Genomic DNA, 27,770 nt, shown 5'->3' on the forward strand with positions numbered 1-27,770 from the left:
TTCTCCAGGTACATTGACATTTCGCTCAGTCTCCCTCTCTCTCTCAGTTTCCTCCTTGCTCTCCTCTTCGTCTTGAGGAGCTAGAAACACCATAAATAAAATAAAAGGAGATCGGTTGGCTAAGATCGTTGGATTAGGGCGGATGTTCAGAGTAACAGATCGGTTAAGGGTGATTTAGTTAGGAACCAGATCGGATATGCACATCAGAGATCGAAAAATAACCAATGCAATAATTAAATGACAACTGTCAAATAAAATTTCATTTCATTTCCAAAAGGTCAGATTACATCATTTGGGCGATCTCTAAAGATCGGCATTAATCCTACCTAGTAGGGACCTATGTCAAAGCCTAGTCTTGTGGCTGAATCAAAAGATGTGTTTGATTAGAAAGCCAGCCATAGGCATCGGATAGATGTGCAGCTCAGATGGAGTGACTATGACTCTCATGATGATGAGAGGAGTCATCGTCGATGTCATCGACCAAAACCGAGCTACAGTCAGGACGCCCGATGTGGTGAGGAGCCAAATGAACTTCAAAATGTGGTCACCGATATTTAGAGGGAAATTAGCAGTCCTTTCGCCCGAAATCAATTCACCGATTATATAGGTAGACCGATTCGAGATCGCCACGGTCGACATTTTCAATCTAGATCGGTAAATTAGTCCGGTTCTCTCACTGTCATCAGATGTGGTTCTCATGATTCTCTGATCACTGGGATCATAAATTTTTAGTCGAGGAACTAAGAGAACAATTGGAAAAAGATCAAAAGCAGTCACCATGGCCGGAATTGTTAGCGGAGAAACTTGGACAGGAGAAGTGAAAAATGGGAAGAGGAGAAATGGAATGTGGGAGAAATTCCCCGCTGAGGCATATATATAGGGGGTCTGAGCATTTATTACTTGCAGAAATCGAAGCAAATGCATCGGTAACCGAAGAATTAGATGATTTGACTGAGGCAGCTAGGATAGAGGGGAAGGTCCTAGAATGGGAAAGATCGGGAGAAGGGCCCGATATGAGAGAACGGAAAAGGGTCATAATAGATCGGAAGAAATAAGAGATCAGAATGCGCAAAGAGGATAAGATAACTTCCAATAACTCTCCACACAATCAGAGCCGAGGTGGTTAAAGCGTTACAGGCGTGATCAAATCTTCACCGCACGCCTCATTTGCAGAATCGCCCATTTTGCTGACAGATGCCAAAAACAGTTATGACAATCCTGTACATCATAATCCCCACCGTTGATTATACTTGCAAGGACGAACTGGGAGCCCTTGGATCAAAAACAGACAACAGGGCTGGCGCCTTTTATTCCCAGCCCTCAGATTCGTCTTGTAAGGCAGGATCCTGAGCTGTTGGATTGGGAAGAGAAAGGATGGATATTCTGGGTAGGATCCCAGCCATCCGTTTTGATTCCCTTTAATTTTCACAGGTCGGATTATATCCTTTTAAATCCAAACCCTTTCGTCTCCCTAAAGGGAGATCTTGACCCTTCATTAGCAGAACCCATTCCCAATAAATACCTGCATGCAATACTGTAGAGGGGACAGACAAAAAGGTGGTGGTGATTATAGTGGAAAGGCTTTGAAATTTAATTCAGTCTTGCTGCTTTGCCATTCTAAGCTTGCATGAAAATTGAGAAACTTCAGAAACTAGTTTTCTCGAGTATCTCCGGTGATAGAGAGTTTTCAAACGCTGAAATCCTTCATTTTCAGTTTGTTCATTACTCTACTACACCATTTCCGTTCAATCTTGTCTCCATCACCCCAACATCAGCTCATTATTCTTTCAGCCTGATCTCATTCTAACCCGGTTTCTGTCGCTTCGATTCAACTGCATTTTAACTTGGTTTCTGAAAGCTCGGAGTAAGCATTGATCCTTGTATCGCCAGCTTTCAACTCTGCAATACTTGTGATCCCTAGAGTCAGTTTGATATCCTTGATGTCACACAGGTAAGTGCCCAGACTGTCACCTTTCCGAATGCTCTCATTTTACGTTCTCTGCTTTTATTTTCAAAATTCTCATTAAGTTCAGTTATATTAAAATCTCCATGCGGATCCTTCAGGCCGATAATTACTCTCTTGAGTTTACTTTTTCTATTCTCCAGTTCACGTTATTTATTTACTCTTATTTTTTATTTCCTTCGAATATGGGTGTTCCGGTTACAAGTAACTTTTAGGTAATTTAGCAAAGTGTTGGTAGCAATATCCTAACGTGATAGTGTCTTTTGGAAATAAGTAAAATAATCAAAGAATGAATAGGGAATCAGGAGTCTTTTGGAAATAAGTAAAATAATCAAAGAATGAATAGGGAATCAGGAGAAAAGTCATGAGGTCGGGTTACTAAGTGAGTCTAGGAAATAACATAATAAAGCCGGGACCGAGATAGGTCCCCAAACTAGCAACCGAAAGAGACCAGATGTAGCCAGCCTAAAGGTTCAGACAAGAGAGTCATATACGAGATCAGTGAGAGGCTCAATTTTAAACCGAATGCTTTAAGAGGTCAGGGGAGAGTTCTTACCCGATCCTCATTCAAACATAAACATGGAGATCGGAGGAGAGTTCTTATCCGAGATCCTTCCTTAAAATCTTAAACCGAATGCTTTAAGAGGTCGGGGGAGAGTTCTTACCCGATCCTCATTCTAATAGAAACACGGAGATCAGAGGAGAGTTCTTATCCGAGATCCCTCTTTAAAATCTTAAACCGAATACTTTAAGAGGTCGGGGGAGAGTTCTTACCCAATCCTCATTCAAACAAAAACACGGAGATTGGAGGAGATTTTTTATTTGAGATCCCTCTTTAAAATCTTAAACTGAATACTTTAAGAGGTCGGGAGAGAGTTCTTACCTGATCCTCGTTCAAATAAAGACGTAGAGATCGGAAGAGAGTTCTTAACCGAGATCCTCCATTTAAATTTTTCAACCAAAAGAGGTCGAGGAAGGGTTCTTACCTAATCCTCATTCAAATAAAAAGGCGGAGATCGGAGGAGAGTTCTTATCTGAGATCCTTCATCAAATTTAAGCCAAACAGCCTAAGAGATCAGGGGAGAGTTCTTACCTGATTCTCGCCTAAATTAAAATAGGGAGATCGGAGGAGAGTTCTTATCCAAAATTTTCCACTCAAAACTCCTAATAAAATATATCTAGAGATCGGGAGAAGTTCCCTGCCTGAGCACTCTTAACAAAATTCAAACTAAATGACATGACCCTAATACACAAGACAACCTCCCTCAAATACTTACTCACCAAAGGGCCATCTCACGAACTTGTGTTCCTGGGCAACCCAAAATAAGTGAAATATCAAACATTCCTTCATTTTGCACAAAGGATTAACATCATCACTATCCCAATCCCCTAATTGTCACACCTTACCCCTCTATAAGGCATAACATGATCCCGTAGACTACCTAATGAACTACCGAACTTCACCTACCACTAACTCATTAAGTACCCTACAAGGGATTTTAAAACAATTTTCTTACATTTTGGAAGTGGTGAGCATTTTGGTAGGAATTAAAATCACTTATTCAAAGTTTAAATACTAAGAAAAATTTTTGTCCATTTTAATTTTTTCGCAAATTTTATAAAAATTTTGATAGAGTTTCGTCTATATTTTGAGAAAATAATTCTTCAAAAACCTGTGAAAAACACTTCTAATAAATTTTTCACAACTCCCAACCTTCAAATAATCTCAAGTCAACTCAATTCAATCCATTTCAAAATAATTCCACAATCCAATCAAGGTTTATCATCTCAAAATAATTCATAACTTCATTCACAGTGCATAAAGTGTGAAATTCACAAATACAAACCTTAATTTACAAAAAGAAGTTCCAAAAATAATATTATTACAATTTATTATACAATTGCTTAACTTTACATTGATACATAAAACATAGCAATATTTACATCAAAATAACTACAAGGGTATAAAACAATACCCGTATAAAAATATCAGTGTAGTCTTCAATATCGTGAGTACTCACTCACGCTTCTTCTTCTTCTTATCTGCGATAAAGAAACAATGTCACGAGTATAAAAATACTCAGTGGTGCACAATAAAAATTTAAAACACAATACATAAATCATTCATTGACAAAACACAATTTAAATATTTCTCAATCACATTTCACAAATTATCAAAACTCATAATAACACAATTTGATCAAATAATTTAGTAAACAAAGTGTTGCTAAATCATACACAACTTAAGCAATGACAAAAAATTTCCGATCAATGTCGTATTGTACACCACGACAAAGCAATCTACAACCCCACTAATCGAAATCAATGAGGGAGGTGGCTAGCTAGCTAATGAGTACTCATCCGATCTACAACTGAACTGGTAAACCAGAGAGGGAGGAAAATAATCGATTCCACCCCATAAATGGAGGAGGAATAATAAGGCACTATCATGCTAAGTGTGAATCAAAAATCAATTTCAAACATTTTATTCAAATGGTTCAGGAGAAGTCCAGTAATTTCCAAAGTCATAATTTCATTCACAAGGTGGCAACACAATTCATAATTAACTTTAAATTTTCATAAATCACACTAAATCAAATTTTCAATGACAAAATGCTCAAATAAGGTTTATTGTGCACAAACCTGATGTGAGTCGCCTCGAGGCCTTGACTCAGTCTCTCAGACCTTCCAAGTCTTTTTAAGCTGAAACACACAGTTTCACAGTACTTCAGTTTCATAACTTAGCATAAATCCAAAAATAAATTTAACTTCACTTTTACCTAGCTCTAATGTGTTAAACTCGACGTTCTTGAAATTTTTGTGTTTTGGGTTACTATTCACTACACCATTCAAGTCAAATTGTTGACTTTCTAAGGTTTAATAGGTATGGGGATTCCAACTTCACCCACATACCACATTTTGGTCACCAAACTTGTTGGTTTTGGTCATTTTCTCAAAACTTAGGTCTTTTAGGCAAAATTGCCAAATTTTCAGTTTTGGTGTCTAAGGTTGCACTGTTCTATTGGTCACTTTTATGTTGGAATTTGGCAAAACTTTTTTCATAGAAAATGTTCCCTATTATCTTAATTTTATTCTCCTTTTTGAATCACTCCAATTGGAGTTTTGTAGCTCAATTTATATCCAAATTACGGTTACTGTTCATGCTGTAGATTTTAGTTATGGCAGATTATTGATCCAACTTCGTTCAGCAATTTGATCAAGTTAAGTCCATAATTTGGTCTAATTTTCTTCATATGAAATGTTCTACTATGCCTTAGGTTTCTATCGGTTTAAGAATCACCTAAATCAGAGTTTTCTAGAGAGAGTTATAGTCATTGAAACTTTACTGTTCATATGATAAATCTGCAGTTCTGCAGATTCAGTGATTCAATTTTGCTCAGTAATTTGATTGGGTTAGTGGCATAATTTGGGTTTGTGTTCTTCATGAAAGTTTTAGGTCTATATCTCATCTAACCACTGGTAAAGTTTCAGGTCATTTTGACCTGCCTAGCTCGAGTTATGATTAAATGAACAAACACTGTTCACTTGGTCAGTTTGTACAGGGCAGCCTGCAATTTTCCAGCTTTGGTCAATTTGTTCACTAGGTTTTAGTCACTTTTTAGGCATGCTTCTTAAATGAAAATTGTGTCATTTATGCCTATTTTCATTCCCAATTGGTCTCATACCAATTGGACTTGTAAAATTTCATTTTTGGTCCCTCAAAGTTGACTTGGTCATGCTGCAGCAGCATGACCACACTCCCTCCAAATTTGACTTTAATTCCAACACTTCTAACACACTTAATTAGGTTACAAATGACCATTTCTCACTTCATATTAGGTCAAAGACACCATTTACAAGTTTCTCACATTTTTGGTCTCTAAACCCTAATGTTCAAACCCTAAGTTTGTCCAATCTTCACAATTCATGTAATCTAAATATACAATTCACATATATAACATCTATTCACCAAGATTTCATGTTTAACCTAACTAAATACCATCAAAACCTTAGGGTTCCATGGCTGCCACATTCTTTCTTCCCTTAGTTAAGCATGATTTCCTTTATTTCTAATGCAATTTCATCACACATGAACTTAAATTCATGAATTCAATAAGAATCTAAACTTGAAATTGCACTTACCTCATTTTATAGATTTCCTAATTCTTCAATTCTCTAAGTTTTCTTTTCCTTCTTACTCCCAAAGTGTTTATCTAGGTTTAGGGGTAAGATTTACTTAAGGACTTTAGGGGAATTTATGGTTAAATTGGGGTGTATGAAGCTTAAATTGGGAGCTTCAATGGAGTTTGAGAGAGAGAGCTAAGGGAGAGAGAAGTGGCCGGCTTGGATGGAATAAGGAAGACAATGATTTTTGTTTTTCTTTTCTTTTCTTTTATTTACTTATGAAAGACCCAAAAATTCCAATTAAGTAAATATACTAAGTATTATTTTTATGGCATCATGCATGAGGTCATGCATGATGTCATCACCTTTTGACTTTTCTATTTTCTTTTTTTTATTTATTTTTTCCTATTAGTTCTTTAATTTAATTCTCGATTTCAAAATTTTCTTTTCTCTGATTTTATTTGACAGTTAGGTCAGGAGTCAGCTATCAGGGTCAATTGACCAAATTGCCCCTCGCCGGTTCATCCCGGTTTGCAAATAATTTAATATTTCTTTCGGCTCCCTGACCTAATTATTTGACTGGCTTAACAGTTCTTTTTCATGATTTTCTCTTTTCCATTATGTTCGTAATGGTCCTAAGGACCGCAGCATCACATTTTACGATTCGAAATTTGAGTTTAAATCGACTTCGCAGTCGTTCCCGAGAAGGTCACCCATCGCTGTGACTCTTGGCTTGTTTAACTTCTTATGTTCCGTTTTTCTTATTTATACTTAGCTAATTGGCAATTACTAATTATTTGCGTTTATGACTTATTTAGTTGTCTTAAGTGTGGTTCTAATCCTCTTAATTGTCTAGACCGGCTCCGGTCACCGGAACAGTGAAATATACCAGGCTATACAAATAAGGGTGTTACAATTCTCCTCCCCCCCCCCCCTAAAAATAAATTTCATCTCGAAATTTTACCTGGTATCAATCTTTGAATAGCTGTGGGTGCTGTCTCCTCATGTCCTCCTCTCATTCCCAAGTAGCCTCCTGGCCCGAATGATGTTTCCACAGCACTTTCACTAATGGTATTTGCTTGTTCTGTAGCTGCTTCACCTCATAAGCCAGAATCTCTATGGGTTCTTCTTTATATGTGAGGTCTAAATTCACTTCAATTTCTTCTACTGGTAGAACATGAGATGGGTCTGATCGATACCTCCTCAACATAGACACATGGAAAACATTATGTATCTTTTCCTCAGTTTGCTGAACAATTTCAGGTCCAATCATCTTTCTTTCACCCACGTCATCCCAACACAATGGGGTTCTATATTTTCTGCCAAACAAAGCTTCATATGGAGGCATCCCAATGCTTGATTGATAGCTGTTGTTATAAGCAAACTCAATCAAAGGCAAGTGTGTATCCCAACTGCCCTCAAACTCAATCACACAAGCCCGTAGCATGTCCTCCAAGATCTGAATTACCCTCTCAGACTGGCCATCTGTTTGTGGGTGGAATGCAGTACTGAAGTTCAATCTAGTTCCTAAGGCTCTCTAAAGATGACCCCAGAATCTAGAAGTGAACCTAGGATCTCTGTCTGATACAATGGATACTGGCACTCCATGCAGTCTCACAATCTCATCAATGTACAACTTGGCCAATCTTTCTAAACTATAGTCCATTCGGACTGGCAGAAAATGAGCAGACTTAGTCAATCTGTCAACAATGACCCATACTGCATTATGACTCTTCTGTGTCCTCGGAAGTCCCATCACAAAATCCATAGTTATTCTCTCCCATTTCCATTCTGGCACTAGTAGTGGATGTAGTAACCCAGTTGGTACTTGATGCTCTGCCTCTACTTGCTGACAAGTTAGGCATTTGGAAACAAACTCTTCCACATCTCTTTTCATACCCATCCACCAGTAATGCTCCTTTAGCCCTCTATACATTTTTGTACCACTAGGGTGCATGGCAAAAGGAGACTCATGTGCTTCCTTCAAAATGATTTGCCTCAAATCAACATCATTAGGAACACACATTCTGCCTTAGTGTAGCAATAGACCATCATCTCTTATTGAGAATTCTGGTTTCTTGCCCTGCCGGACTTCTTCCAATAGCTTATGATATTTCTGATCATTCTGAGTAGCCATTCTAATCTGATTAATCAACACTGGCTATACATGCCATGCAACTGCTGTCTGTCCATCGTCATTAACCTCTAAGCTGGCATGTAATGATCTTAACTCATGCACCAAAGACAAAGGAGTAACCCATAGACTTGCCATAGTCTTGCGACTTAAGGCGTCAGCCACAAGATTAGCTTTTCCTGGCTGATAGTCTATCAGACAATCATAATCTTTTATCAACTCTAACCATCTCCTCTGTCTCAAATTCAGCTCTTTCTGGGTGCCCAAATACTTCAAACTCTTATGATCTATGTAGATGTAGCATTTCTCCCCATACAAATAATGTCTCCAGATCTTAAGAGCAAACACAATGGCTGCAAGCTCCAAGTCATGTGTCGGATAATTCCTCTCATGCAGTTTTAGCTGGCATGATGCATAGGCAATGAAATTTCGATCTTGCATCAATACACAGCCTAACCCATTGTGAGAAGCATCACTATATATTGTGTATTCTTTACCCGGAGTAGGTAAAGTCAGGACTGGAGCCTCAGTCAAACATCTTTTCAATTCATCAAAATTCTGTTGGCATTTATCTGTCCACTGAAATTTCACATCTTTTCTAAGCAGCTTGGTCAATGGAGATGGCAACATGGAGAATCCCTTCACAAAATGACGGTAGTATCCAGCTAAACCCAGAAAACTGTGAATCTCTGTGATATTTCTAGGTGGCTTTCAATTAAGGACAGCTTCTATCTTGCTAGGATCTACCTTAATACCCTCTGTTAATACTATGTGCCCCAAAAAGGATATCTCCTTTAGCCAAAATTCACATTTTGACAATTTGGCATATATCTATTTCTCCCTCAAAGTCTGTAGTACAATTCGCATATGTCTATCATGCTCTTCTGCATTCCTCGAGTAAACCAATATATCATTAATAAATACCACAACAAACTGGTCAAGGTATGGTTTGAAGATAGTGTTCATCAGATCCATAAAAGCAGCCGGAGCATTAGTTAACCCGAATGGCATAACTAAGAACTCATAATGGCCATAGCGGGTTCTAAAGGCAGTTTTAGAAATACTCTGCTCTTGTACTTTCAACTGATAATAACCTGATCTCAGGTCAATTTTGGAGAACACAACTGCACCCCTCAACTGATCAAACAAGTCATCAATGCGGGGTAAGGGGTATCTGTTCTTTATTATCACCTTATTCAACTGTCGATAGTCAATGCATAACCGGAGAGTGCCATCCTTCTTCTTTACAAACAATACTAGCGCTCCCCAAGGTGACACACTAGGGCGGATGAAGCCCTTGTCAAGCAACTCTTGTAACTGTACTTTTAATTCTTTTAGTTTTGCTGGTGCCATTCTGTATGGTGTTATGGAGATTGGGTCCACACCAGGCATAACATCAATTTCAAACTGCACTTCTTTTTCTAGAGGTAATCCTGGCAATTCATCAAGAAATACATCCAAAAAATCACATACCGTAGGGATGTCCCTCAATGCTGGACTATCCACTTGGGTGTCTATCACATGTGCCAAGTATGCCTCACACCCTTTCCTAATCATTTTTCTAGCCAGTGCAGCTGAAATGATGTTTGAAGGCAATAACTGCCTCTCCCCATGTATTACTACATCACCATACTGAGGAAGACCAAAAGTGGATCTTGATCTGATACCAATCATTGCATGATGTCTGGCTAACCAATCCATGCCCAAGATAATATCATAATCTCTGAAGGGCATTTCAATCAAATCAGATAGAAAAGTGTGTCCTTGGATCACCAAAGGACAATCCCTATATAATTTATTTACCCTGACCTCCTAGCCTACTGGACTAGTTACTAGCACATCAAAATCCATCAGTACACACTGGATAGTAGTAGAACACATCACACTAGAACTAACATACGAATGTGTGGAGCTAGGATCAAATAACACATGTACATCTTGGTCAAGGATGGAGAAAATACCAGCTACTACGTCTGATGTTTCAGCTTCCTCCCTCTGACGCATGGTATACACTCTGACTGGTGCGCCACTGGATACTGGCTGGTTAACAGTGCTTTGACTCCCAGGAGTGTTACTAGAAACCCTGCCTCTGCCTCTACCTCTAGCAGCTGATTGTGACCCTCTAGGTGCAGAGACTTGGGTTGATCCTTCAGATGTAGCAGAAGGTCCAGACCGGCGCGGACTAGTACAATCCTTAGCAAAATGTCCACTCCCTCCATAGTTAAAACATGGACCGGTGGCCTTGAAATAAACCCCACCATTAGTTCTACCATAATTTTCACACTGCCGTACTGATAGAGCTCCTCAGGGTGCTTGCTAGGTCTGCTGACCAGACCGGGGTGGTCTTTGGCTAGAGAATCTGCCTCTGCCAGATCTATGGGAGCTGGATCCCCCAAACTGTTTCCTCTTTCTAGAACCACTCTCAGGTGCTTGTCCAGTAGTCTTTTCAGTCTTCTCTTTCTCTTGTGTACCCTTCTTCACTGCCCCTTCTGATTTTATCCTTTTAGTTCCAGGGCCTGTGAGATCAACTCAGCGAAATTCTGATGTCGAAAACCCACAACTTGCATTCTCAGATTCGGCCTTAACCCGGACTCAAACCTCTTACATCTATCTCTGGGGGTGGAGATTAAGCTTCTAGCGTAGTGGCTCAGTCGAGAGAAGTCTCTCTCATATTCTGTTATAGTTCTGTCCCCTTGTTTCAAACTTAGGAATTCTTGTAACTTCATATCCACATATGCATCAAGAACCCACTTCTGTCGAAACTCCCTCAAAAAGTCTGACCAAGTAAGGACTGGAGGTCCTACCAGGCTGTGGGGGATGGTCTTCCACCATTCATATGCATCCCCTTGGAGAAGAGATACTGAATATTCAAATTCTAATTCTTCAATACACTGCAGCTTCCTGAAAACCCATTCCATTCTTTCCAACCACTGTTTTGCCTCCAGTGGATCCACAGTGCCTTTACACTCGGTGGCCCCAAATTTCATCAATTTTTCATATTGCCGAGCTGAGGGCTGTGGTTGTGCTACAGGTACTTGCATCTGAGCTTGGGGTGGCACATTTCCTGCCATTTGCTGGAAAAACGGAGCCATCTGCTGCACAAACTGAGCAGGGAACTGCGGTGCTGGAGTAGGAGCTGGAGTAGCTGACCCACTCACATTGTGGAGTGCTAGGGCTTCCCCTTGAACCTCAGCCTCAACAGATTGTTCTACGGAATGATCTCTTTCTTCCATTCCATTTTCCCAAATTTTCTACTTCCTGAGATCAAACACAAGGAGGTTGACCTCCGTTAGTGCATATTTATGATGTAAATATGTCATATGTATCAATTAAAGATACTTGAGCAGTTGTACTTACCAAAGAAATGTTCACATTAATAGTCAAAATTCATTGCAAAGCCATGCTCTGATACCACTAAAACATGTCACACCTTACCCCTCTATAAAGCATAACATGATCCCGTAGACTACCTAATGAACTATCGAACTTCACCTATCGATAACTCATTAAGTACCCTACAAGGGATTTTAAAACAATTTTCTTACATTTTGGAAGTGGTGAGCATTTTGGTAGGAATTAAAATCACTTATTCAAAGTTTAAATACTAATAAAAATTTTTGTCCACTTTAATTTTTCCGTAAATTTTATAAAAATTTTGAAGAGTTCCGTCTATATTTTGAGAAAACAGTTCTTCAAAAACCTGTGAAAAACACTTCCAATAAATTTTCCACAACTCCCAACCTTCAAATAATCTCAAGTTAACTCAATGCAATCCACTTCAAAATAATTCCACAATCCAATCAAGGTTTATCATCTCAAAATAATTCATAACTTCATTCACAGTGCATAAAGTGTGAAATTCACAAATACAAACCTTAATTCACAAAAAGAAGTTCCAAAAATAATATTATTACAATTTATTATACAACTGCTCAACTTTACATTGATACATAAAACATAGCAATATTTACATCAAAATAACTACAAGGGTATAAAATAATACCCGTACAAAAATATCAGTGTACTTTTCAATATCAGTAGCAGCTCACTCTGCTGCCTTCTCCTCGCTCTTATCTGCGACAACAAAACAAGCTATCGCTAAGTATAAAAATATTCAGTGGTGCACAATAAAAATTTAAAATACAATACATAAATCATTCATTGACAAAACACAATTTAAATATTTCTCAATCACATTTCACAAATTATCAAAACTCATAATAGCACAATTTGATCAAATAATTTAGTAAACAAAGTGTTGCCAAATCATACACAACTTAAGCAATGACACAAAATTTCCGATCAATGCCGTGTTGTACACCACGACAAAGCAATCTACAACCCCACTAATCGAAATCAATGAGGGAGGTGGCTAGCTAGCTAATGAGTACTCATCCAATCTACAACCTCAACTGGTAAACTAGAGAGGGAGGAAAATAATCGATCTCACCCCATAAATGGAGGAGGAATAATAAGGCACTGTCAGGCTAAGTGTGAATCAAAAATCAATTTCAAACATTTTATTCAAATGATTCAGCAGAAATCCAATAATTTCTAAAGTCATAATTTCATTCACAAGGTGGCAACACAATTCATAATTAACTTTAAATTTTCATAAATCACACTAAATCAAATTTTCAATAACAAAATGCTCAAATAAGGTTTATTGTGCACAAACCTGATGTGAGTCGCCTCAAGGCCTTGACTCAGTCTCTCAGACCTTCCAAGTCTTCTTTAGCTAAAACACACAGTTTCACAGTGTTTCAGTTCCATAACTTAGCATAAATCTAAAAATAAATTTAACTTTACTTTTACCTAGCTCTAATGTGCTAAATTCGACGTTCTTGAAATTTTTGTGTTTTGAGTTACTATTCACTACACTATTCAAGTCAAATTGTTAACTTTCTAAGGTTTAATAGGTATGGGGATTCCAACTTCACCCACATATCACATTTTGGTCACCAAACTTATTGGTTTTGGTTATTTTCTCAAAACTTAGGTCTTTTAGGCAAAATTGCCAAATTTTCAGTTTTGGTGTCTAAGGTTGCACTATTCCATTGGTCACTTTTATGTTGGAATTTGGCCAAACTTCCTTCATAGAAAATGTTACATATTGTCTTAAGTTTATTCTCCTTTTTTTAATCACTCCAATTGGAGTTTTTTAGCTCAAGTTATATCCAAATTACAGTTACTGTTCATGCTGCAGATTTTAGTTCCTGTAGATTATTGATCCAACTTCATTCAGCAATTTGATCAAGTTAAGTCCATAATTGGATCTAATTTTTTTCATATGAAATGTTCTACTATGCCTTAGGTTTCCATCGGTTTAAGAATCACATAAATCGGAGTTTTCTAGAGAGAGTTATAGTCATTGAAACTTTACTGTTCATATGGTAAATCTGCAATTCTGCAGATTCAGTGATTCAAATTTACTCAGTAATTTGATTGGGTTAATGACATAATTTGGGTTTGTGTTCTTCATGAAAGTTTTAGGTCTACATCTCACCTAACCACTGGTAAAAGTTCAAGTCATTTTGACCTGCCTAGCTCGAGTTATGACCAAATGAACAAGCACTATTTATTTGGTCAATTTGTACAGGGTAGCCTGCAATTTTCCAACTTTGGTCAATTTGTTCACTAGGTTTTAGTCACTTTTTGGGCATGCTTCCTAAATGAAAATTGTGTCATTTGTTGCCTACTTTCATTCCCAATTGGTCTCATATCAATTGGACTTGTAAAATTTTATTTTTGGTCCCTCAAAGTTGAATTGGTCATGCTGCAGCAGCATGACCACACTCCCTCCGAATTTGACTTTAATTCCAACACTTCTAACACACTTAATTAGGTCACAAATGACCATTTCTCACTTAACATTAGGTCAATGACACCATTTACAAGTTTCTCACATTTTTGGTCTCTAAACCCTAATGTTCAAACCCTATGTTTGTCCAATCTTCACAATTCATGTAATCTAAATATACAATTCACATATACAACATCTATTCACCAAGATTTCATGTTTAACCTAACTAAATACCATCAAAACCTTAGGGTTCCATGGCTGCCACATTCTTTCTTCCCTAATTTAAGAATGATTTCCTTTATTTTCTAATGCAATTTCATCACACATGAACTTAAATTCATGAATTCAATAAGAATCTAAACTTGAAATTGCACTTACCTCAATTTGTAGATTTCCTAATTCTTCAATTCTCCAAGTTTTCTTTTCCTTCTTACTCCCAATGTGTTTATCTAGGTCTAGGGGTAAGATTTACTTAAGGACTTTAGGGGAATTTATGGTTAAATTGGGGTGTATGAAGCTTAAATTGGGAGCTTCAATGGAGTTTGAGAGAGAGAGCTAAGGGAGAGAGAAGTGGCCGGCTTGGATGGGATAAGGAAGACAATGATTTTTGTTTTTCTTTTCTTTTCTTTTATTTACTTATGGAAGACCCAAAAATTCCAATTAGGTAAATATATTTAGTATTATTTTTATGGCATCATGCATGATGTCATGCATGATGTCATCACCTTTTGACTTTTCCATTTTCTTTTTTTTTTCTATTTATTTTTTTCTATTAGTTCTTTAATTTAATTTTTGATTCTGAAATTTTCCTTTCTCTGATTTTATTTGACAGTTAGGTCAGGAGTCAGCTATCGGGGTCAATTGACCAAATTGCCCCACGCCGGTTCATCCCGATTTGCAAATAATTCAATATTTCTTCTGGCTCCCTGACCTAATTATTTGACTGGCTTAATAGTTCTTTTTCGTGATTTTCTCTTTTCCACTGTGTTCATAATGGTCCTAAGGATCACAGCGTCACATTTTACGGTTCAAAATTTGAGTTTAAATAGACTTCGCAGTCGTTCCCGAGAAGGTCACCCATCGCTGTGACTCTCGGCTCGTTTAACTTCTTATGTTCTGTTTTTCTTATTTATACTTAACTAATTAGCAATTACTAATTATTTGTGTTTATAACTTATTTAGTTGTCTTAAGTGTGGTTCTAATCCCCTTAATTGTCCAGACCGACTCCGGTCACCGGAAAAGTGAAATATACTAGGCTTTACAAATAGTGGTGTTACAGTAATTACCTTTTTAATTTATGAAAGAGCATAAGATTAAATCTGTTTACCCTCATGGAGGGATGAGGTGGGGTGCCTAACACCTTTCCCGCCCGTATATGGACCCCGAACCTGGAATCTCTGTTTTCGAAGTGGTTTCTTTTAATTTATTTTCACAAATGGTTTTCTTTAATTTCCCTCAAAATTAAAGTGGCGACTCCTCACTCTTTCCCACTTCGGTGAGTGTTCATCCAGGCGACTGCAAAATACCATGCGACAGCCAACTTGAAGAGAAAAGAGATAGAGTATGCAGTTGGCAATAAAGTGTTTCTCAAAGTCTCACCGTGGAAGAAAGTATTGAGGTTTGGAAGAAAGGGTAAGTTAAGCCCTAGGTTCATTGGCCCATGTGAAGTCATTGAACGTGTGAGACCAGTGGCCTATCGGCTAGCTTTACCACCAGAACTGGATAAAATACATAATGTATTCCATGTTTCTATGCTGAGAAGAGATTGCTCAGACCCTTCACATGTCATTTCCATGGAAGAGATTGAAATCCAATCAGACTTGACATATACAGAAGAACCTATATAGATTCTAGCTTGGGAAGTGAAGGAACTGAGAAATAAACAAATTCCACTGGTGAAAGTGCTTTGGAGACACCACAACACTAAAGAGGCAACTTGGGAAAGTGAAGAGACAATGAGACAACAGTTTCCTCAACTATTTGCATCAGGTAAATTTCGAGGACGAAATTTGTCTTAGAGGGGCAGAGCTGTAACATCCTCACTTTAGCTAGTCTGTATAGTCTACTATTCTGGTGACCAATGTCGGTCTGGGCAGCTAGAATGTTTGAAATTATAAATAGACTAGATTGAGGAGTTATAAAGAAACTAAATAATTCTCATAAAAATCAAGGAAAAATTTATAGAAATGAAATGCACTAATGTTAAACGAGCCAAAACCCCAGAGATGAGTAACCCGAAGAGGAAGTGACGGTGAAAGCCATTAGCAACCCTAGACCTGGGGAAAAAATTATAAAATATTTATTGGGACTCCAGAGAAGGGTCATTGAGCTTCATATGGCATTAGAATGCGAAGAAAATGCTTAGAAAAATTTTTCTATCGGTACACACAATTTTGGCTCGTTAAGCCAAACGGAGGACATTTTGGTCATTTCGTCTTCAGAGATGATTTTTGGCCAACTTTTCCAGTTAAATAAATAACTTATATAACATAAAATATGAATAAATGTTGTTAAAAACTTAATTGAAATTAAATAGACGAGAAAAGGAGAGAAAATGAAAGAAAATGGAATTATGACATCATAATGATGTCATTAAAATTCTCCCAACAATTCCAATGTTGACACATGGCATAAGTTTATTTAAAAGAGACTTAATGGGCTGAAAAATGAAAAAAAATCAGAACTCTCTCTTTCTTCTTCTTCTTGCCATCACCCCTCCTTCATAGCCAACCTTGAGCAAGCTTTTCAAAGCTTGATTTCCCTAGCTTTTGTCCCACTAAACCCTATATTCCTAACACAAAAAAGTGTTCTTACACCTTGGAGAGTCTTTTGGGAGCAAAAAGAAAGGAAAAAGAGGAACCCTAGCAAGTGGGAAATCTCACTCCATTAGAGGTTTGTGACCTAACCATGGTTTTCACTTTAAATTCATGTTTAAGGACTAAGAATGGGTGCAATTTACAAAGAAAATTTGTTAAATACCATTTGAATACCATCCCATAATTTCAGCAGCCTTGGTTAGGGTAAGATGGTGATGATTTTTGTGGAGCTAAAATGGTAGTGTGGCTGCCTTCAATATGTATCTCTTAAGTGGATTGATAAAATGCAATGATAATGGATGATTTGTAATGTTTGAGTTAAGGTTTGGGGTAAAAAATGAGACTTTGATTATGTGATGATGGAAGTAGGTTTTAATGGTCAATTAGTGACCATTTGGTTTTGTTTAAATAAAAAATGAAGTGAATTGTGTAGTGGGATTGGAGTTTGGTGTGGCTACCCTTGGTGACTTGCAGGACTGAGCATGAGTCCAGTAGGTTTGGGCAGCAATAACTAGAATTGTAGAGGTTTAATTGGTGCAAGGCCAATTGAACATGAAACTAGACACATAATGACATAACTTTGGTGAAGAAACCATGTCCAGAAAACCAAATCAAATTGACCAAAAGATTGCCCTAATCCGGGTGACCTGCATTCTGCCTGGGCAAAATGACCAAATGAATAGTGTTTAGTCATTTGGCCATAACTCAGTGTAGAAAGGTCCAATTGACCTGAAATTTTACCAGAAATAAGTTGAGATATATACCAACAACTTTCATTGAAGAAACCTAACTCAAATTGTAACACCCTCCCGGTAGCAATTCCGTACATTCTACTGTTTCGGTGACTAGTGTCGATCCGGACAGCTAGAATGTCCAGAAAAATATTTAAACTTAAGTGAGGGACCATAATCAATTCAAATATTAATAAGAAAATTTTAATAAAAATTTTAGAAATAAAATACAACCAAATTAAACGAGCTGGTGCCCTAGCGAGGGGTAACCATAGGGAAGTTGCGGTTCCTGCAACGAGGAGCCCTAGACCCTGGGGAAAAATTATAAAATAATTTTTGGGACTCCAGAGAAGGGTCATTGAGGTTCCTATGGCATTAGAATTCCAAGAAAATATTTAGGAAAATTTTTCAATCGGTACAGCCAATTTTGACCCATTAAGCCAAACGGAGGGCATTTTGGTCATTTCGCCTTCAGAGGTGATTTTTGGCCGACTTGTCCAGTTAAGTAAATAATTAATATGACATAAAATAGGAAGAAACATTACTAAAAATTAAATTGAAATTGAGTAGTGATGAAAAGAAAAGAAAAATCCATAAAAATGCCAAATATGACATCATTATGATGTCATTTGAAAGTCTCCACCAATTATAATTAAACAACCATATTATTAACTAATAAAAGAGACTAAATGAAGACCAAATTAACCAAAAATACAGCAGCCACCTCCTTCAAACCAGCCAAAACGTAGAGAGAGAGAAGATAGGGTTTCCAACATAGCCATTCTTTGCAAGCTTTCATTCTCATGCTTCCTCACCATATTTCCTCAAGACCCCAACACTAAAATGAATCCTTGGACCTAGAGGAAGTGTTTGGCAGCCAAGAGAGTACAAGAAAAGTGAAGATTAAACTTGGGAAAAAAGTGCCACTTAAAGGTTAGTGCATTAGATACCTAAAACTCTTTATTTTCATGATTAGTAACTTAAATTGAGTAAGAATTTGTAACTAAAATGAACAATAATTATGTGTATACATACCATAAATTTCGGCTGACCTATTGAAGGAACAATAATGGAGTGTTTTGATGGACTTAAAGTGGATTAGAGATTATGTTTAAACCATATATGCATGTGGATAGTGAATGAGATAGTTAATTCAAGCATGTTGTGAAAACTCATATGGAAATTAGGGTTTTGAGAAGTGAAAATTTGAATTGGCTTAGGAAATTGTTAGAGAACCTTTTAATGGTCAATTAGTGACCATTTGAGGTAAGTTGACCACAATTTGGACTGAAATATAGCATGGCAAAGTGAGTGTGTAGGTTGCCTAAGGATAGCAGCAGAGTGACTGAAATTTCAGTCCACTTGGACTACCATATCTTTGGCTGTGTTGGTCCAATTGGTGTTTGGCCAATTGGACATGAAACTAGGCTTACAATGGCACATTTTTTATGAAGAAACCATGCCCAAAAGACCAAAGCAAGAGGACCAAAAGTTGGCCCCAATCCGGATCCTACAAAGACTGCAGAAATGACCAAATGAGCGAATCGCTCATTTGGCCATAACTCACTGTAGATTTGGTCAATTGACCTAAAAGTTTTACAGCAACAAGTTAAGACACAAAAAAACAACTTTCATGAAGAAAGCTACCCCAAATTATGGCCAGAACCTATTCAAATATGCAGTCACAGCCACTGTTCATGTTACTATAGATATGGTAATTTCTGCATAATGAAAATCCGGCCAGCTGTGGTTTTTGGACCATATCTGGAGCTACAAAACTCCAAATGGAGTGATTCAAAAAAGGAAATTCAACTAGACAAAATAAGGAACAACTTTTATGCTTACCAATTCCTCAAATTTCCACTGTAACAGTTCCTAATGGAACAGTAAATTTATGGTACAAAATCTGAAAAATCTGCTCCTTTGGTTTAATGCTTAGAAATGGTATTAACGCTTAATGCCAACAAGTTTTAAATACAAAATGTGGTATGTTGGGAGTGTTAAAGTCAATGTACATATTTTCTATCCAAAATTCAACATTTTTGTTGACCAATGAGGTGAATAGTAACACCAAAACATGAAATTCACAAATTGAAGAATTTAAAAGTTTCAAATGCCCTAGTATACCTAACAAGATTGGTTTGGATAGTTAGGCATGCCAATAGGGTTCGATTAGCAAGATCGCACATGGCAATATGCCATTCGTGATTTTATGGCTTTTAGCCATTCGACCTTGCATTGAGACTTGGCCTTGTGCACGATATTATTCTGACTTGTTAGCCGTTACATTGCACCTGGGAGATGCATATGTGACCGATGGTGTGACGGCGAGGTACTCGATACCCGATGCCGGTTACCCGTTTATCCATCCGATCGTCTAGTGTAGGTTACTTGGGCAACCAAATGAATAAAAGTGGGCAAAGTTAATGAAATAATAGATATACCAATACCAAATAAAGAAATCATACACATTCTATACATACTTACTTTCAGCTATTTTCTTTTATTATATTATTGCACCACTAAGCATTATTGCTTAGCGCGTTGCTGTTGCCACGCGTAGGTACTGGAGATACAGATCGTGAGCCCAGTAGACCGCAGACTGGGTGAGTTCATCCTGCAGCTCTGCACAATGTCCGTGTCACCTCACTACCTACAGTGCATTGGTAGGGCACTAGGTGTCATTTTGTCATTTAGTAACTAAATTTTTATTTTCTCATATGTATTTGGATCTATGTAATGCATTTTGATGTTCATGTAAATAATGAAAGTTATGGTCATGAATGCAAAATTTAAGCATTTATTTGTTGTTTGTATATGAGTATTCTGAGAAATGGATGTTTGAGAAATGAAAAGGTTGTTGAGACCTGAAATTGAAAAATTGTTGAGATTTTGGATATTGGAGTTTGGGAATGATTGAATGTGAATATTAGAAGTGTTTTTTTTCAGGTTCCGAAGAACTGTTTTCTCCATTTTTAACCGATACTCTGTCAGATTTTCTTTAAAATTTTCGGAACCTCAAATAAATAATACTTTTGATAAATGGCTAAAATAAATTATATTTCATAAATTATATTCACAAGCATGGTATAAATTATTTAAGGTATATTAGAATGTGCCGGTACACCGTGTGGCATTACTTACTCGGGTATACTATACACGGGTAAGGGGTGTCACATTTAGTGGTATCAGAGCACGGTTTAGGCGTTTCTGGGCCTAGATTGAGTCCATACCATGCATTGCATTTGTAAGAGTCGAGGTGACACTAATGCAGATCTATTTGTCTTTCTTATTTTGAATAGGATATGGACCCTTCATCTCAAAGAGCAGTCGAGGAGGAAGTGGAGAGTCATGCTCCACCTGCAGCATGGAGGCTGGGGCATGGGAGAACTGCTCCGACTCAAGCCGAGCACCTTTCGGCCTCCACAAGCCATGTTCCAACAAATGGCCGACTTCTTTAGATAAATGGTGGGAGTAATGCCAGCACCACCACCACCACCAGCTCCACAGCAGAAATCATACCTGGAAAGGCTAAGAAAGTTTGGAGCAGTGGACTTTTTCGGTAAGAGAGAAGATGACTCTGTTGCAGCCGAGAATTGGTTGAACAGAACGGGCAGAGTCTTAAAACAACTCCACTGCACCTCAGAGCAAAATCTAGAAGCTGCAGTATCCTTGTTGCAAGATGATGCCTACGAATGGTGGGACAACTGTGTCGATGAAGTGCAGCGGAAGTCGTAACTTGGGACTTCTTTCTCTCGAATTCAAGAAGAAATATGTGGATCTGTATACGGAAGAGAGAAGAAGAGAGTTTATTAACTTTGAGGCGAGACAGGTTGTCGATGGCGAGTATGAGAAGGAATTCGTAAGATTGAGCCGCTATGGAAGGGAGATAGTCCCTAATGAAGCTGAAAGATGTAAGAGATTTGAAGAGGGACTAAGTGACAACATCAAGATCCATCTCACTGCCTTGGGAATCACAGAATTTAGCAAGTTAGTGGAAGCTGCAATAAGGGTTGAAAAAGTGAGAATCAGTGAGCAGACCAGAAGGGATAGACAGCAGAAGAGGGGCCCAGGTCAGTCTAGTTCAGCTCCTGCATCTAGGAAGAGGTTCAAAGGTCCACCGGCCACGAGTTCAGTCAGCCACATGGTCGTGGTCGGTCTCGGGGCCCAAGCCACGATTCACCCCTAGGAGAGGTCGACCCACACCATGCGTGGGCAGCTCTCCGAGGATGGGGTTCAGGACCAGCCCCAACATCTTCTCGCATGTCCACACCATGCGAAATGGCACAAGGGAGAGTGTTGGAGAGTGGCGGTGCTGTTTAAGATGTGGGTCGACAGAGCATCGGTGAGAGCGCCCCACGTAGAACTACTCTGACTACTCCAACACAAGCGAATGCACTGCTCCTGCACCACAAAGAGGTAGAAAATGCGGTAAGTCGCGCGGTGGGACCATCACAGAGGCTGCATCCGAGCGGAGAGGCGGATAATGCACCACGCCGAGAAATTATGCCCTAAGAGTTCAGGAGGAGCAAGATGCCCCGGACGTCATCAGGGGTACGTTCTCCCTCTACAATACTCCTGTGCATGCATTGGTGGATCCAGGATCCACTCATTCCTACATTTGCATCAACTTACCCATAGAAAGGGGGATACTAATAGGGGAGAGTGACCAAGACATTCTGGTCACTAATCCATTGGGTCACAATGTAGTGGTGAACAAGGTATACAAGGGTTGCCCGTTAAGGATTCAGGGGTATGAATTCTTGGCAGACCTGATTGAGTTGCCCTTCCACGAGTTTGACGTAATTTTGGGAATGGATTGGTTGTCACGTCATCAGGCAATAGTTGATTGCGAATTGAAGAGAATTTCTCTGAAAACTCCTGAGGGTAATGAGATTACAGTTATGGGTGAAAGGACAGATTTCTTGTCCAATGTCATCTCAGCCACAGTTGCAAGAAGAATGATGAGAAAAGGCTGTGAAGCCTACCTAGAACATGTGGTGGATACTAGGCAGGCTAAGCCAAACCTGAGTAATATACCCACAGTGAGAGACTTCCCAGAGGTATTTCCTGAAGAATTGCCTGGTTTGCCACCAGAAAGGGAAGTTGAATTTGCTATTGAGACACTGTTGGGTACAGCACCTATTTCCATTACTCCTTATAGGATGGCACCCACTGAATTGAGGGAGTTGAAAACTCAGTTGCAAGAGTTGCTTGATAAGGGGTTCATACACCCCAGTGTGTCACCATGGGGAGCTCCAGTGCTGTTTGTGAAAAAGAAGGATGGGACTTTGAGGCTATGCATTGATTACCGGCAGTTGAATAAAGTGACAGTGAAGAACAAATATCCGTTGCCTAGAATTGATGATCTGTTTGATCAGCTGAAGGTAGCAGGAGTATTTTCTAAGATTGATCTCAGATCAGGGTATCATCAGTTGAGGGTGAAGGAGGTAGATGTGCCCAAGACTGCATTCAGGACACGATATGGGCATTATGAGTTTCGAGTGATGCCCTTTGGCTTAACAAATGCACCAGCGGCGTTCATGGACCTTATGAACCGTATCTTTCATCCATACCTAGATCGGTTCGTAGTGGTCTTTATTGATGATATTCTGGTGTATTCCAAGACCAGGGAAGAACATGATGAGCATTTGAGGATTGTTCTGCAAACCCTGAGAGAAAAGGAATTGTATGCTAAGTTGTCCAAGTGTGACTTCTGGTTAAATGAGATTGCATTTCTTGGACACATAGTGTCAGCCGATGGGATTAGGGTGGATCCCAAGAAAATAGAAGCAGTGATGGAATGGAAGCCTCCCAGGAATACAGCTGAGGTCAGAAGCTTCTTGGGGCTAACTGGGTATTACAGAAGATTTGTGAAGGGATTTTCTTTAATAGCTGCTCCAATGACCAAGTTGTTACACAAGAATGTCATATTTGACTGGAATGACAAGTGTCAGACCAGTTTTGAGAAGTTGAAGGCTATATTGACAGAGGCACCAGTGTTAACACAGCCAGTGTCAGGAAAGGACTTCGTGGTCTATAGTGATGCTTCTCATAATAGGTTAGGGTGTGTATTGATGCAAGAGGGGAAGGTAGTCGCTTATGCTTCCAGACAGCTAAGGCCACATGAACAGAACTACCCTACCCATGATCTAGAGCTTGCAGCAATTATCTTTGCACTGAAGATATGGAGGCATTACTTGTATGGTGAAAAGTGCTACATTTACACAGACCACAAAAGCCTGAAATACTTGCCAACCCAGAAGGAGCTCAACCTTAGATAGAGGCGATGGATTGAGTTCCTGAAGGACTATGACTGTGTAATTGACTACCATCCTGGGAAGGCAAATGTAGTTGCTGATGCTTTGAGCAGAAAATCCATGACAGCCTTGAGATCATTGAATGCCCGTCTATCTTTGATTCGAGATGGAGCTATTTTGGCTGAGTTGCAAGTGAGGCCAAACCTGCTACAGCAGATTTTAGATGGGCAAAAGGCAGATGAAAAGTTAATGGCTATTATGAGCAAGATCTCAGAGGGAAAAGCAACTGATTATGGGGTGAAAGCAGATGGGTGCCTGTATTACAAAGAAAGACTGTGTGTACCAGATGATGGGGAATTGAATACCAGTATTCTAAAAGAGGCACACACCAGTGTATATGCTATGCACCCAGGAAGTACAAAGATGTATCATGATCCAAGCTTGATATTGGTGGCACAGTATGAAGAGGGACATAGCTGACTATGTGACTAAATGCTTGACATGTCAGCAAGTCAAGGCAGAACATCAAGTTCCATCAGGTTTGCTACAGCCTATACGCATACCTGAATGGAAATGGGATAGGGTCACCATGGATTTTGTAAGTGGTCTACCTCTCACCCAGAATAAACATGATGCAGCATGGGTGATAGTTGATAGATTGACAAAGTCAGCACACTTTCTGCCAGTTAGGACTGACTACTCACTAGAGAGGTTAGCATAATTGTATATCAGTGAGATAGTTAGACTGCATGAAATTCCACTTTCCATCATATCTGATCGAGACCCAAGGTTTACATCGAGATTCTGGAAGAAGTTGCATGAGTCCTTGGGTACACAACTCCATTTCTCAAGATGACTTTCCATCCTCAGACGGATGGGCAATCAGAAAGAGTAATCCAGGTAAACAATTGAAACCAATGAAATTGATACAAATATTGAATTAAAATGATAACAATAACGTGAAATATATGTCAGGTCCTTGAGGATATGCTGAGGAGTTGTGTCATTGAGTTTGAGGGAAGTTGGGACAGATACCTCCCACTGGCAGAATTTGCATATAACAATAGCTACCAGGCTAGCATTCAAATGGCCCCGTATGAAGCACTGTATGGAAGAAAATGTAGAACTCAGCAGGCTGGACTGAATTGGGCGAAGATAAACTGGTAGGGCCAGACCTGGTGAAACAGACTGAGGACAAAGTAAAATTGATCAAAGCTAATCTGAAGGTTGCCTCGGACAGACATAAATCTTATGCCGACCTGAAGAGAAAAGAAATAGAATATGTGGTTGGCGATAAAGTGTTCCTCAAGGTGTCACCGTGGAAGAAGGTATTGAGGTTTGGAAGAAAAGGTAAGTTAAGCCCTAGGTTCATTGGCCCATATGAAGTCATTGAACGTGTGGGTCCAAAGAGCCTATAGGCTAGCTTTACCACAGTGGACAAGATCCACAATGTGTTCCACGTGTCCATGCTCAGAAAATACCGCTCAGATCCTTCACATGTCATCTCCAGGGAAGAAATTGAAATACAACCGGATTTGACATATGAAGAAGAACCTCTACGGATCCTAGCTCGGGAAGTGAAAGAGTTGAGGAACAAGCAGATTCCACTGGTGAAAGTGCTTTGGAGGCACCACAACACCGAGGAGGCAACTTGGGAAAGTGAAGAGACGATGAGGCAACAGTTCCCTCAACTGTTCACATTAGGTAAATTTCGAGGACGAAATTTAAATTAGAGGGGAAGAGTTGTAACACCCTCCCGGTAGCAATTCCGTACATTCTACTGTTCCGGTGACCAGTGTCGATCCGGACAGCTAGAATGTCCGGAAAAATATTTAAACTTAAGTGAGGGACCATAATCAATTCAAATATTAATAAGAAAATTTTAATAAAAATTTTAGAAATAAAATACAACCAAATTAAACGAGCTGGTGCCCTAGCGAGGGGTAACCATAGGGAAGTTGCGGTTCTCGCAATGAGGAGCCCTAGACCCTGGGAAAAAATTATAAAATAATTTTTGGGACTCCAGAGAAGGGTCATTGAGGTTCCTATGGCATTAGAATGCCAAGAAAATATTTAGGAAAATTTTTCAATCGGTACAGCCAATTTTGACCCGTTAAGCCAAACGGAGGGCATTTTGGTCATTTCGCCTTCAGAGGTGATTTTTGGCCGACTTGTCCAGTTAATTAAATAATTAATATGACATAAAATATGAAGAAACATTACTAAAAATTAAATTGAAATTGAGTAGTGATGAAAAGAAAAGAAAAATCCATAAAAATGCCAAATATGACATCATTATGATGTCATTTGAAAGTCTCCACCAATTATAATTAAACAACCATATTATTAACTAATAAAAGAGACTAAATGAAGACCAAATTAACCAAAAATACAGCAGCCACCTCCTTCAAACCAGCCAAAACGTAGAGAGAGAGAAGATAGGGTTTCCACCATAGCCATTCTTTGCAAGCTTTCATTCTCATGCTTCCTCACCATATTTCCTCAAGACCCCAGCACTAAAATGAATCCTTGGTCCTAGACGAAGTGTTTGGCAGCCAAGAGAGTACAAGAAAAGTGAAGATTAAACTTGGGAAAAAAGTGCCACTTAAAGGTTAGTGCATTAGATACCTAAAACTCTTTATTTTTATGATTAGCACCTTGAATTGAATAAGAATTTGTAACTAAAATGAACAATAATTATGTGTATACATACCATAAATTTCGACTGCCCTATTGAAGGAACAATAATGGAGTGTTTTGATGGACTTAAAGTGGATTAGAGATTATGTTTAAACCATATATGCATGTGGATAGTGAATGAGATAGTTAATTCAAGCATGTTGTGAAAACTCATATGGAAATTAGGGTTTTGAGAAGTGAAAATTTGAATTGGCTTAGGAAATTGTTAGAGAACCTTTTAATGGTCAATTAGTGACCATTTGAGGTAAGTTGACCACAATTTGGACTGAAATATAGCATGGCAAAGTGAGTGTGTAGGCTGCCTAAGGACAGCAGCAGAGTGACTGAAATTTCAGTCCACTTGGACTGCCATATCTTTGGCTGTGTTGGTCCAATTGGTGTTTGGCCAATTGGACATGAAACTAGGCTTACAATGGCACATTTTTTATGAAGAAACCATGCCCAAAAGACCAAAGCAAGAGGACCAAAAGTTGGCCCCAATCTGGATCCCTTGCAACAGCACCTGCAGAAATGACCAAATGAACAGTAACTGTTCATTTGGCCATAACTCACTGTAGATTTGGTCAATTGACCTGAAATTTTTACAGCAACAAGTTAAGACACAGAAAAACAACTTTCATGAAGAAAGCTACCCCAAATTATGGACAAAACCTATTCAAATATGCAGTCACAGTCACTGTTCATGTTACTGTAGATATGGTAATTTCTGCAGAATGAAAATCCGGCCAGCTGTGGTTTTTGGACCATATCTGGAGCTACAAAACTCCAAATGGAGTGATTCAAAAAAGGAAATTCAACTAGACAAAATAAGGAACAACTTTTATGTTTACCAATTCCTCAAATTTCCACTGTAACAGTTCCTAATGGAACAGTAAAGGTATGGTACAAAATCTGAAAAATCTGCTCCTTTGGTTTAATGCTTAGAAATTGTATTAACGCTTAATGCCAATAAGTTTTAAATACAAATTGTGGTATGTTGGGAGTGCTAAAGTCAATGTACATATTTTCTATCCAAAAGTTAACATTTTTGTTGACCAATGAGGTGAATAGTAACACCAAAACATGAAATTCACAAATTGAAGAATTTAAAAGTTTCAAATGCCCTAGTATACATAACAAGATTGGTTTGGATAGTTTGGCAGTTTACCCGTTTATCCAGTCCAGTCGTCTAGTGTAGGTTACTTGGGCAACCAAATGAATAAAAGTGGGCAAAGTTAATGAAATAATAGATATACCA

This window comes from Hevea brasiliensis, chromosome 11, assembly GCF_030052815.1.
Source record: "Hevea brasiliensis isolate MT/VB/25A 57/8 chromosome 11, ASM3005281v1, whole genome shotgun sequence".
In the NCBI taxonomy this organism is placed as follows: Eukaryota; Viridiplantae; Streptophyta; class Magnoliopsida; order Malpighiales; family Euphorbiaceae; genus Hevea; species Hevea brasiliensis.